Raw genomic sequence first — 523 nt, 5'->3', positions numbered from 1 at the left:
AAAAAAAAAAAAAAAACCAAACCAAAACAAAACAAACCAAAACAAAACAAACAAAAAAGGTGGCAGTCTGTCGACACTTTTTTCTGCATCAAAGAATGGGAGTCAAGAGCCTCAGTTTCTTCACTTGCAGTTTAGGAATTGTGAAGATTAGGTAGTTGAAACCATGTTTTAAGAGCGCTGGAAATGGCCAAGTTGCTCGAAAGCCAGTCTCACATTTTGTCCTAGATAATGCAGACATCTGATTTACCAGAAAGTTACTTCTTGGAAATATGGAAGGTTCCACAGCATTAAGTGGATTTGTAACATAATTCGAAATCTTCAAATCAAGAGCAAGAGCAGGGCGTGGTGGCATAAGTCTGTAGTCCCAGGATTTGGAAGGTGGAGGTTCAAGCAAGGCATGCAAGACCTGCTCAGCTACCTAGTGAGTTTGCTGCCAGCTTACAGGCATTAAACGCCTCCAAACTGTAAACAATTACTAGGCTGAATAATTATGTAGGACCAAAACGTTGACAACCACTGAAAG

The sequence above is a fragment of the Mastomys coucha genome, unplaced genomic scaffold (assembly GCF_008632895.1).
Source record: "Mastomys coucha isolate ucsf_1 unplaced genomic scaffold, UCSF_Mcou_1 pScaffold22, whole genome shotgun sequence".
Taxonomy (NCBI): Eukaryota; Metazoa; Chordata; class Mammalia; order Rodentia; family Muridae; genus Mastomys; species Mastomys coucha.
Note: the sequence above shows the minus strand (reverse complement) of the source record.